Source organism: Panulirus ornatus, chromosome 18, assembly GCF_036320965.1.
Source record: "Panulirus ornatus isolate Po-2019 chromosome 18, ASM3632096v1, whole genome shotgun sequence".
Taxonomy (NCBI): Eukaryota; Metazoa; Arthropoda; class Malacostraca; order Decapoda; family Palinuridae; genus Panulirus; species Panulirus ornatus.
Genome location: NC_092241.1, coordinates 40,353,072 through 40,365,887, shown reverse-complemented (window position 1 = coordinate 40,365,887; position 12,816 = coordinate 40,353,072).

The following is a 12,816-nucleotide window of genomic DNA, read 5'->3' as shown; positions in this document are numbered from 1 at the left end:
TGAACGTACTCTTGTCCTTGAAGGTGAAGACACTGTGCAATGGACGATTGTGAAAACAGATGAATAAACGACTTATGACGCCTTATGTAAAAAAAATCATCAGGAAATTAACAAATAAGTCACTGCAGTTTCTTGGAATGGCTCGTCTTACTCAACTTTCCACTTGTTCCTGGCATTAATCAATATTTTCTTTCAATTCCATTACGACAGCGTCCCCTGTTTCCTCTGAAAGAAAAGAACAAAGTTTTTTCCAGGGAGGATGTACTGGAAATTCCTTTACATAGCAACATTACTTTCAGTTCGGACTCCGGCGCGAGGTAGATCCAATTGTCAGAGATGCGGCCGAGCAAGTTGTACGCCAATACAGCGCCTGCATGAAGAAGAATCATCCCACAGGACCTCTGCTGAGAGATTACGTTTAAGTGCCCCGGCACGGTGCGCGCTGTTACCAAAACACACGTTGAATTTTCGCTACGACGAGGGAATGGTTAGCCCCGAGCCAAGGAGATGCAGAGTGGCTGGTTCTCTCCACGGGTCAGGGAATGAGTCAAGAAGGGTTAGCCTTACACACACAGTCAAGCAAACGGTTGCTCTCTGCAGACAGGAAAGGTCAGGACTTCATAAGGTGAGGGAGCGGCTATGGTTAACTGCCTACAAAGGAGTCAGGAAAAGCAAAAGAAAAGAAAAAAACATTTCCAACATAGGCGCAGAAAATTGGCGTATCTCTGCATGAGGATCAGATAAGATAAAGTTTGTATACATGTTTGGGGATCGGTCAGCCCTGACCAGGCCATACCCCTGAACAGGTCAAAGAATTTATCCTAAAATAAACTGGTCAAGGATGGTTAGGTCTGTAACGGGGTTACACATGGACAGATGGTGTACTGTTTTATACATACGCGTAGAAAATGGGGTGGGGAATAATCAATTTTCTGCACATGGGTTAGTTATTGCTAACTCTACACAGGAAGTCTGTGAACGGTTTAGCGTACACAGCAATACAGATCTGTTAATCCTCTAAACACGAAGCCGTTGGGGAATGGCTGGTAGAGGGAGCTACATGAGGTCAAACAATGCTTGATTCTGCATAAGGGGTCAAGTAGCTTCCTACATCCCGCACAGTCAGGGAAGACCTAAATCTCCAAACGGGTTCATAGACTACATTGGTTCTCAGTATGGAGTCTAGACATATCCGATTCTCTATATTACGCCTCTGTAGGTTCTCTACACCCAGAAACGTCATGGAACGGCTGGCTTCCCCACACTAGGTCATAGGATGGTCAGTTCTCTGTTTAACAAGGAATGGTTGGCGCTTACATAGGATCAAGGAATGGTTAATTCTCAATATTGTTCCTTTTTTTCGTGGGGAAATAACCTGCTCTTCAGTTGGAGTCAGTAAATGGTTAACTCTGCACCCTGTGATCAGGGATTGGTCAGCTCTGCAAAAGTTAGACAAATGTTTTATATAATATGCTTTCGACACAAGGAGAGGATATGAAATACTCTGCCTACAGTTTAAAGATATGATTAGCTCACTGTACTTACGATAGACTTAATGTACAGTAGGTCATGAAATGCTTACGTCAGAGAACTTAAGGTTTATTGGATACAGTTTCAAATAGATTGAGCCACAACCGACGGATCGGAAAAAACACTTCACATCACATGGAATTCTGGAATGGTTGGTTACCACTCTACATACAGGTTTACCTCACAACAGTAATGTTTGTACCGATGTCACCACGACAACGTTGATAAGCAACTAAAGGTGACTCTACACCATGGTCACCACCCACTAACCTCTTGTCTTAAAGAAGCTTGTTGACCTACCAACGAGGCATGGCAACTGGCCTCTCACGGATAATGATCAGACATGAGACACTGGCTATTCTGAGACGGGAGTATTTTACTGATTGGTCTTCCATTAAAACCACTGACAGACAATGTAGCCAAGAATATCCACTCCTTGGAAACGTTCCATTGTAATGGAGTCGGAGAAAGCTGCGCGGGGGGGGGGTCGGTCGGCTTCTCAGGGAAATCCGCGACTTCGTCTTTTCTCGATCTCAGCAAAATGAATCGAACATTTGCTTGTTACAAGTCGCATGCTGGATGACAGACACATTGACACACTAGGCTTAAAAGCCAAGTACTGAAGCATCGAAGGCTATTCAGTGCTCTTAATACTGATTACTGTTTCTTATAAATTCATTTTAGCCACACCAAAAGGGGTTCCTCCCCTGACTCAAACAAATGCCTGATTACAGTTTTGATAGAGCAAGAAGGGAAGAACGAAAAGTAGAGGAGAGAAAATAGCCCACATGTCTTGGTGTGAGAGCTCAAGCTTGACTTTTGCAGCATGGTTAAACCCACGTACCAGGGAAAGGAAAATCCACGCTGCCATAGCTCAAGCCATCACTGCTCCACACAAACCCCACCACCGCGTTAAGGTCCCAGAAATAAGGGGGAAACTGGCTTTTGTTGCTTAGCGTCAAAGATAAAAGAAGTGTAACGAGATTCATAAAAACTGCAAAACCTTTCAGAAATCTTTCATTTTCCAACCTGCCTACCAGTAAAGCATTACTCATTAGAATTCATTTGCTCAGGAGTGTCTCAGACAGTCATCTAGTGCTTTGTTAACACCGACGTGACATAGTGACCACACAAAGCAATACATGAACCGGATACAGAGGGCATCTGTTGTCCCCTGATCAGTGCAGCTGGCTCTCTTTAACGCTATCACCTCAACAAACCGTAAACGATACCTTATATTACTGAATCCTGTCCTGAACTGGGGAATAAGATTTCAGAGAGAGAGAGAGAGAGAGAGAGAGAGAGAGAGAGAGAGAGAGAGAGAGAGAGAGAGAGAGAGCAAACTTTGAGGGATAATGCGGACTTCGCACTCTTCTGCAGTGTTATCATGTTGTCTTCAGCATAAATGTAACCAAAGAACAGGAACGTCAGCAGAAGAGACGGTTCTTCCCACCTACGTTACAGCTTCCCTGAGCGACGACTGAACTTTACCGAGTGTTGGTAACAAATCTGTACACAAATCTGATTCATTTTCGTCACCACATCAACATTCATCTTACTGGTACATCCAGTCCTAACACATTTCGTGCACTACATTTCTGTGTTACTGATGGGCCTTACAGAAGGTCCCTAGACAGCTGTCTTTTGCTGAAGGACCACATGAATACCCTGAAGTTTGTCTTCGACTGAGGAATAGAGACATTCAAGTCTCAGAAAATGAAAATAAAGATGATTTTCGGGAAGCTTAAAGGGAAGTCAAGTGGATCGCTACACTGTGGAATGAAGAAAGTTCTCTCATTTTACAGGTCGAGTGTACCGCAGGTGTCAACAGGAATCGAAGATGACGAGAGAATGTTTGTTTTCTCTGGGGAGAGCAGAGCCCCAGGCGAGAATGAAAAGTTGAGTTGGCTGTGAGCCGATTACCCCGTCCAGGATTCGAATCCAGTTCATAGTCAATGACGCCACGCAGCAGGAGCTCAAGGAAAGCTGCTGTTGTTCATTAATCATGTGGCTATCACAACCTCACCCACCTTCGAGAGTAAGAACAATATCCAGCACCTACTACCACAGTTACTTCCTCCAACGTCTCACATTTTATGGTTGCATTTACGTATGTTATTTCTGAAAGCTACTGTTTATCAAGCGACTTGTTATACTAGGATTCTCAAGATCCCAAACGTGAGGTAAGCCTCATTCCACAGCCTTATGCCTCCCACCCTCTTACACGTCCCACCATCTTCGTAAACACGGTCAGTTAAGCAAGGCTGCATCGCCTTCAAATACCCAATGTGTAAGAGTTATCTGAAAGCCTTACTCAGATGGAAGTTTTCTGAAGTATTACTAGTGTATGTAACCCGTGAAAACATCGTTCATACAACTGACTCCTGAACATTTCCTTCAGTTCATTCCTTAGAGTTCAGCAGTATCACTGAAAGCCGCTCCCTTCTTAACTTGGTAGCCTATTCGCGGTCTCAACGTTCGCCTACGAACAAGGACGCTTTCCACATGCCCAGTACTCACAGTGTCTTAAAATGGTGAACAGGTGGGAGTCATACAGTATACCAGTCTTCACACACACACACACACACACACACACACACACACACAGCATTCAAGTTTATGGGTAAGGAATCATTTAACAAGCTGTTCACATCATACAGAAGACCGAAACTGGAATATACTTTTCATGTTTCGGTCACCGCACCAAAAGATGTACTAAGAGATAATATATTGGGGGGAGGGGTTCAAAGGAGAGCAATAAAGACTATGAGAAATAAGAGAGCTGTAAAAGTTAGAATAAAAAGTGAGGAGTGACCTGATCACAGCCTTTGATTTTCTAAAACAGACAGACGACATGGACATTAGATTGTTCTTCCAGATACGTAGAAATAGAGCAAATAGAAGACATTGAATTAAACAAAAAATCTTGTTAAAAGAGGATGGGAGGAAGTACATTTATAGTAAAGATTAGTAAATGATTGGAATAAAATGACTGAAGACATGGTTAACGCAGGCAGCTTAAAGAAATTAAATATCCTGTAGAGAATGTTCAAGATATGGAGCCCAAAGGGCGTAAAACTCCCTTCCCGTACAACACAAATGGGTAATTACACACATGAGCGTCCGTGGCGCAGTGGTTAGCCTGCCGATCTGTCTATCCATCGAACAAGCCCGGGTTCGAGTCCCGGACAGGCTCAGAGTCAACTCAGCTGTTCATCATATACTTTGGGAATACTCTATACACTGGTACCTGGCGTAAAATCAGTTGTCATTGTGTAAGTATTACCAAGATGTGGTGCACATACAAGGTGTAGAGAAGGGGTAACACGAGAGCAAGATTATCTTTCCCCGTAACACTCATAAGGTAAGAGTAATCAAACACCATCTGCCATGGAGCGGAAGTGCCGTCAGGCTCTCAACACCAACTTCTGCTGCACGTAGCCAAATCTGCAGTCGAATGAAATTCCAGTCAAGGCGGCCAGAATAAGATTTTGTCAACGAGAGACATGGCCAGTGATAGATGAGCAGTGTTTTAAGCTTGAACATAAAAATAACGATACAGCAACGTCATACATGAGGACGTTTAGTGTGTCATACAGCAGTGCTGGATGCAAGAATCCACCGAGGTTCTCTTGAGGTAGCGCCACACTTTTGGGGCTTCGAAGTTGAGGAATATCTCAAGGACACGTCTGTGTTAGTAACCTGTTGATGATAAAGGCTTACTTAGAAGAACTGGAACAATGAATTGTCTTCTTTTTTTTCCTTTCCAGCCGTCCAGTAAAACGCTATAGCTGTCCAGTTTCAGACTTTCTGTAAAAACGTCGTTCACTAATTTACTGAACTAAATCAAATCTGGGAAAGTCAAACCAGAATCCACCTCAGGGTTAAGTCAGACACTGTGATAGAAGACTTTTGAATCACTTAGCGGGGTTGATACACGATGTCGATCTCCGTAGAATGTTGGCTCCTGTGTCCTTCATCCGTCGATGATGTGCAATATTTAGTGGTTACGTCACCTGATCGTCCTAGATGTATTATGTATTGTAGAGGCTTGTCTGTGGGCAGGACTGAGCACTTGCCCTCAGTAGTATCTTCGGATGGGTGGTAAGGAAACCCTCCTACTGTCATGTGATGAACTGTGTCCCAGAGTAGTGGTATTCTCGTACATCATCAGAAGGCTGGTGATCAACTCATCCATAGTAAACTCGGGCATCATGTTGACAGAACAATGACAGAGACCATACAGACTCTGAGATAAGGTAAGGGAATTGGATCTTTTGTCTAATACTCTCCTCTTCACAACACCTCAAACTCCTCTAACTTTTTGATCTTATACACAATTTCCAAAAACAACCTTATTTTTCTATATTACAAACCGAGAACATTGAAGACAATTAAGACTTTAAGATTCTGCTTTCAGATGCAGAAGCTAACTTAAGTATGCGATGCATCGCTGTGCTCGTTACTTATGATGGACTTGTTCTCACAGCGGCCCGAGTCAACGCAATTCTATGCCATTAAGCTTAGGAATGACAATGGAAAACCAACATTCCTCGACTCCTAATATAGAATCGAACTATTGACTGCATTACCTCCAGCTGATCTTTCGTCACCATCAGTATCATAATAAAGCGAATACAACAAAAAGTGTTTAAAGATTTCGTGGGAGGCGCTCTTGCCTCTCCACCCGAGTGTGTTGAGCCCACAAGCGATCACGGAGACTCAACAATCTTAATACTTCCTAAACTTCCCCGGGATTAGCCCAGCCTGGAATAATTTCCAGATACGCAACGGGGAAGGAGTCTTTTCTTCTTATAGTTTCCTTGTCACCCAGGATCTCCGTCGTGGAGATTATACATTAGAAGTTTTAATTCTCACGACCCGTCAGAGGCATTTCAAATCCGGGGTTCAATATCTATGTTAAAATATTTCGTAAGCCTAAGATCAAACGGATAGAGTTATCTTAGGCATTGCTTTTCTTTTCATCTTTCTTTCACAGTTCAGGAAATGCCTCTACAATGTCTACCTCCCTCACAATATCTATGTCGAACTATTCATCTGTCTACCTACCATACCAAACTTTGAATCTCTCTCTCTCTCTCTCTCTCTCTCTCTCTCTCTCTCTCTCTCTCTCTCTCTCTCTCTCTCTCTCTCTCTCTCATTTACGTTCAATTCAAACTCACGGGAGCCAACAAGCAGGAGACTATACACAAAGCAGCTAAGGTAATGGTTGGCATACTGGTGCAGTAGATCAAAACACGTCCATTAAACACCCCTCAAGACCAGCGTAAGCCTCGACGTAAAAAGCTCTTCCTCCACATTCCCGAAAAAAAAGCATTGTTAGCTAATGTTACCACTCCTTAGGGAGTGGGGATGTAAGTGAGGCATGAGGGGAACTTATCTCCCTTCCAATATCATCCACTCATGTCATAAGGTAATCTCTCTCTCTCTCTCTCTCTCTCTCTCTCTCTCTCTCTCTCTCTCTCTCTCTCTCTCTCTCTCTCTCTCTCTCATTTACGTTCAATTCCATGTCATAACGTCTATTTTTACCTCATCCATTTCTAAGTTTTAGATCCAAGTTAAAAAAAAAAACAAAAAACGGAAACATGGGTCAGCGGGCCCCTTTGTTGCGTCTCCCTCATGTACTCTCTTAAAACCACAAACCATATGTTGATAAGAAAGAAACAGATTAGTTGGTCATTCAGTACAAAAGATAACAGATGGTGGAATCCAGGGTGGCGGTGGGCCAGAGAACTCGACCCTACAGATATGGTGTGTCAGATGTCACTGACCTGCTCAAGACAAATGGGTCTTCCCACAACCAGTACCCAGACAGGACTTAACGTGTCCTTCTCGTCCACGCTGCTGCACCCAGGTCAGGTGACAACGATAATGAAGGGATAGGCATTCTGACTGATCTGAATACGTAAACTGGGCCCAGGCAGCTGCCTCCCTATCCCCTCGATAACCGCAAAGGAACTTGTTGTCCACAAACGCCAGAAGCATAATGGTGAAACAGAATGATCCGACGCATCTCATCACTGAAACCAAACATTGTTGCGATCTCAGAACTGTGGATAAACAAGGACCACAAACATCTGCCATTCGAGTTAACAATACCTGGATACAAGCTATTCACAACAGCCCGCTTGAGTGAGGCAGGAGAGGTTGTCATGATGTCTGATAACAACTGGCTTAGTGTAGCTAAAGTACTCGTGCCAGATGCCGACAGAAGATGATAAGCTTTGCTTGGGCGAGGCGTACGACTGGCTGAACGAGACGAGTTATCGCAGTGATAAGTTCTTATCTCCCACCTTCTTTTGGACTCGAACAACGAACAATTGGTCTCTATAGATCCAGGGTCTCGGAATTTGCGGACGATGCAACAACAGGCAGATATGTTAACAAGCAAAGGCATGAAATTATTCAGAGAGATATAAAAAGCATAGCAAAGTGGTCAAACGAATAGCAAATGAAATATAACGTTGATGAATATGGGTTTGGTCTTCTAAGAAAAGAATACTAAATATGACCAATATGCTTGGAATCCTACTAAAGATACTGCAGTTACTTTCATTCACAACCTCATGTACATTAAACATCATAGAGCAGTAAGCAACAAGTCGAACTGAATACTAGGGTTTATCGCTAAAAAAATATCGAGGAAAACACAAAAGTAATCCCAACCCTTTTCATTCCCTAAGTCAAATTAGATCTAGAATATCTCCGAACTACAAAATAAACAAATAAGACGGGAAAACACCTTAGCAAGTACAAAGTAAGCCAACAATGCTGATTCCAGATCTTAAGAGACATACCGTATAGTAAGAGGTCACGAGAGTCTCTCTTTGGAAACACAAACGGTATAGGAACTTGATACAAGTTTTAAGAGTCCTGAACAAATAAGACGTAAATCTTGACACCCGTTTTTGAGATACAAGACAATACAATTATCAAAACCAATGAAATACAGCAAAGCTAAAAGCTTGAGCACTAACATGGGGGAAAGTTTCTTTCCTAACAGACCGATGAACACTGAGATACATGGAACAAATTACCGGGAAACGCTTTTTCATGCAAAGACCTGTAAACACTTTGAAAACCTCACGGACAAAAATATCCTAAGTTCAGGGTACTTATCGTATAGAAACTGATAAACATATATATGCTGAAAGCAACAGAATTGGTAATGAAAACATCTGAACAGGTCACAAAGATAAACAATGTAGGTATCTTATAGAGAGAATAAATTGTCGCACTTGGTCTCTTTCCCTAATAAATAAACGTCGCTTTTTCCATCTCCTCCGTCCAGTAAGTCTCCATTTTCTGCATCATCCACACTCCTTCTACTTCGACATATTTTCCTAGTTCTCTCCATCTACCCTCATTCCCTTTCTATACCTTCCTTACCACAAGTTCCTCTCTCTATGCCCCTAGTTCCCTTACCTATCTTCATTAGTTCTTCTATCCTTCCTCTAGTTTATACCCTCCAATCTTACCTTTCCCTGGTTCCTTTCTACACTCGAAGTCCTTCCAGCCTGTCCCTAGCTCTTCTCTTGCTTCCACAGTTCCTTTTCCTCATCAAGACCATACCTGTAACATGCTCTACATTTATGGTCACCGTCCTTTTTAAGAGACGAAGAACAATTATCCAACTAATACAAAAATGAGACCAACCGAATTTCGTCACTCAGATACAAAAGATGACTCGGGATATCCAAAATTTCAACACGGTAGATAATTTCGATAATACATATCAGGATAATATCATCACGTTAGATACGAGATGTCATGGCCAAAAATAACGGTATGAAGTCAAAAGGAAGGAGACGTGATACAAACGTGGTCGAAAATTTCCTCATCAGTAGAATTATAGAACACTGGAATAAACTACCGTCATCTACTGTCAAAGCAAAGGCGATCATTACATTTAAAACATGGACATAAATACTTCGTGATATTAGCTATCTCTGGAAAGAAACTTATGGTCCAAAATAAACCTGTTTATGAATGACAATATGACATGCACGTTCTCCTATAATTACTTTTACCCCTTCAGTGTTGTACTTCAACTTCTTCCTTGACAGCCGCCAGATACTCTGAGGATGATGGACTTCAGTTGCTACTCTGTAATTCAATCTGTGTGTGTTTTCAGTCAAACTTTTCCCATGCAATATCCATGTCAGTCCATTTTCTGTGTATAATCCTAATTCATAGACGTTTTCCTGGCTGCCGACTGATCTGTCTGTCTACATAGATCAGTAATCTAAGCTACTCTTGCACTCCTGCAACAGAAAACCTCCTCATAAACCATCAGGTCATCTGTTATGTGTTTCTTTAATATTCCAATGCACTCCTTCCCTCAGTTCCTCTTCCCTCCTATCATTTTAAGGGCGGTTACACAATCTCATTTTCTCAATCAGACTTAACTGTTCAGGCCAGAACTGTACAGTTAAACCTGAACGTGTGGATGACATAGTAACTGCAAAGTCGTAACTGGACAGTCCAAAATGTTGGTCTTGGGGATATCTATCGGTGACGGAAAGTATTCTGTCACCGACAGATAACAAGCGGGCCAACTAACATTTTGGCCTGTGAAGTTCAGATAGACTGTGTACTTAATTCCCAATCCACACGTCCTGGGTTAAACGTGCAGTCTTGGCTTGAACAGTTAAACCTGAGTGGACACTTGAGGGTGTGTGTCGGTTCTTAAAGTGTCTTTCTACCCTCCCTCGCAGCTCTTCACCAATCCCTTAGTTCCTCTACCCTTCACGTAACTCTTTATTTCTCTCCCCTTGGTTCTTCCCTCCATCCTTCTGTTTACGACCCCCTTAGATCCAATCTTTTCCTTCTCTTACATACTTACTGTTTTCAGCCATTCTTCTTCCCCTATTCTCTGCGATGATTCCCTCCCTATTTCAAGCCGATATCTGAATAACAATTAGCAAGTGACCATTATACTATTCTCGTACGGTTACCAGAGCTCACCTTAATACTGTTCACTGACGTTAATCAGAGGGTGTCTTGGATCCTCTGGCAGGTCAGTTTCTTTTTCCTTTCTAACAGTAAATGTTTGAAGGCCGATTCCAACAAAGCATTCCTGTTTCGTTCTTTATATTGTGTTGCGTCATTTATAATCAATTGGACTGAGGATGGGCAGTGTTCATTTGCCTGAAACGTCTCGTGCATTGCAGAAATAAAGTGAAAATGAATACGGGACGTTTAATTCACCCTTTATCCGATGAAGCACAATGTGTGGCGGAAAAATGAAAAAAAAGAGCAGAAAACTTGCGAGTCTCACATATGCATTGGTCTTAACAGTGCATTCGGGAAAATCATCTGCCGGCTTGCACACACACACACACACAATATATATATATATATATATATATATATATATATTTCTTACTTTCAAACTATTCGCCATTTCCCGCGTTAGCAAGGTAGCGTTAAGAACAGAGGACTGGGCCTCTGAGGGAATATCCTCACCTGGCCCCCTTCTCTGTTCCTTCGTTTGAAAAATTAAAAACAAAAAAACAAAAAAAAACAGAGGGGAGGATTTCCAGCCCCCCGCTCCCTCCCCTTTTAGTCTCCTTCTACGACACGCAGGGAATACGTGGGAAGTATTCTTTCTCCCCTATCCCCAGGGATATATATATATATATTTTTTCTGTCATACATATTCGCCACCTTTTGCACCAGCGAGGTAGCATTAAGAACAGAGAAATGAGCCCAAGAGGTTAGTATGTTTTATATATATATATATATATATATATATATATATATATATATATATATATATATATGGTAGGCAGGCTGCTGCTCTTCATTCAGGCAATGGTAGCAACTATAACAATGATCTTTAACCTCACAATGTTGCTGGAGATCTCTGCCCGCATCGTCTGTGTTTGTTATCTTGTTTCACCCTCCAGGATCGTTGGTCGGTCGTGGTTCTCTGTTCATGTGAGGTGTACGTGTCGAGTGTGTGTGTGTGTGTGTGTGTGTGTGTGTGTGTGTGTGTGTGTGTGTGTGTGTGTGTGTGCGCGCGCGCGCGCGCGCGCCATGATGTGCCGCATATCTTTTACAATCAGAGAATTTTTAATGTAAAAGATATGATAAGATTCAGTAAGAAGAGAAGGCACTACACTGCCTTTAGACTGGAAAATCTACTATCAAGGTATTCGAAACCAGTAGTAATGTTGTGTATGAGAGAGGGAGAGAGAGAGAGAGAGAGAGAGAGAGAGAGAGAGAGAGAGAGAGAGAGAGAGAGAGAGAGAGAGTTGAACTAGATGAATATTTTCCTTATAATTCTACCTATGACGTCAATGTTCCCGTGTGTCAGCAACCACCATCCAACCTCTCCTCCTCGTCCAAGGCCACCAAGCGTCCTGCGACCAGTGTTCCCACATGGCCTCAATAGCACGATCAGGTTGTGGTGAACAGCGCAAGAGGCTGTGACTACCTGTGACTGTAGATGCGGCAGGACACATCGATATTCGTCCATTCCTCTAGGATGATACACTAGCCCAATGTACTAACCAGTGCCGGGCATCTGCACCTAGCGCCACATCAGTCACCCAGTGATGAACACACCACTCACAGCACCGGTGCGGCTACGGTCGACGGTGCGCTTCTTGTGTTGTATCATGTTACACTGACAACGAAGAAGAAGGTTGCCTTTTTTTTACGTTTCACTGTTAAACCTTAGTTATATCAAACAGCGAGATAACACTTTCAGCATCATTTGTGATATATCACTGCATACAAACGACAACCATTTCAGAAATGAATTTCCTGTCCTCTTTACATTAACAGACAAGAACAGAGCTATTTTAAGAGTTAACCGTCATATCCTTCTCACTACGACTGGCGTGAATAATCAGTGCCAGCGTCCTGTGAGTTGGCTCAGTATTGATTCAGACGTCTGTGTTTGCCGTCTTGCAACGACAGTGCGAATATGAAACCAAGATTCCGTACTCAAGACACTAATATTCTTCCCTCACACTTGCAGCATCAATGGTGGTAGATTTTTCTCGCAAGTGTCAATAGGTTTTCATATTTGATCCTTGAGTACGGTGGTGTGACCACAGAGTACAATATGACCCGTGAACTCAACGGTAAGACCCTTTGAGTATGATGGCTCGGCCTTTGATCCCAACCTTCAAGGGTTAGGTTAAAGACAAGGTCATCGTACACAAAGGTCGCACCATCGTGTCCATGGATCGTACCAACATGCTCAAGGGATGGGGTACGTTGCGCCTCTTATGTGTTCTGGGATTGCTGCGA